The following is an 812-nucleotide window of genomic DNA, read 5'->3' as shown; positions in this document are numbered from 1 at the left end:
CAGATTAAGTTTGTAGAATAAACAAATTAATAAAAAGCCAGATTTAAGAATAAAGGCAGAATGTAAATCTATCTCAAGAACTGAGAGCCAGTATACAGTATAGATTGAGGCCACCAATGGGGGGCAATATGGTCACTGGAGCGAGAAAGGAAATGAGTTTGGTGAACCAGCCGCGTGAAATTGGCGGATAATAAAATAGGCCAATTCTATCTGACACTGACAAATCTCCATTATCATTTTTGCCAAAATTATTTATTTTTCAATCATAGATCAATGTTGGCTTAGCTGTACGGTCTTTCTTTGAGTTTTAATACCCGCTGGGCTGCGTGGCTCGGAGGAAGTCGCCTTGCCCTAGCTCATTTTGCGGACTGCACTGCGGCTAAAGCCTGGGTTATTCCAGTCTTCCCTTGGAATAGACCCTAAAGACAAATTTCCCCTATGGGATGAATAACTGGAATAATTATTTTTTTACTTATGGATAATCCCAACCAGACCAAATTCTTATACATGAGACTTATTTTAAGTTTATGGATTTTTGACAAATTGAGGTTCATCCTAATTTATCGATAGTTGAAGTGAAAACAAATCTGGCAAAAAAATAAAACAACAAAATACAAACAAAACAAACAAAGCAACAACAAAAAACAACAAAAACAAAACAAAACAAAACAAATAAACAAAACTTTTGCCATGTATGGCAGAATTGATTCGGAGTTAGACCTGAATGCCGGAAGTCAGAATAAAACCTAGGTTTGGGGGTCCCAATAGCTCAGATGGTAGAGCACTCGCATCACACGGTAAGGGGTCGAGAT

This window comes from Berghia stephanieae, chromosome 1, assembly GCF_034508935.2.
Source record: "Berghia stephanieae isolate SIO BIC M18660-M18661 chromosome 1, UCSD_Bste_1.3, whole genome shotgun sequence".
In the NCBI taxonomy this organism is placed as follows: domain Eukaryota; kingdom Metazoa; phylum Mollusca; class Gastropoda; order Nudibranchia; family Aeolidiidae; genus Berghia; species Berghia stephanieae.
Note: the sequence above shows the minus strand (reverse complement) of the source record.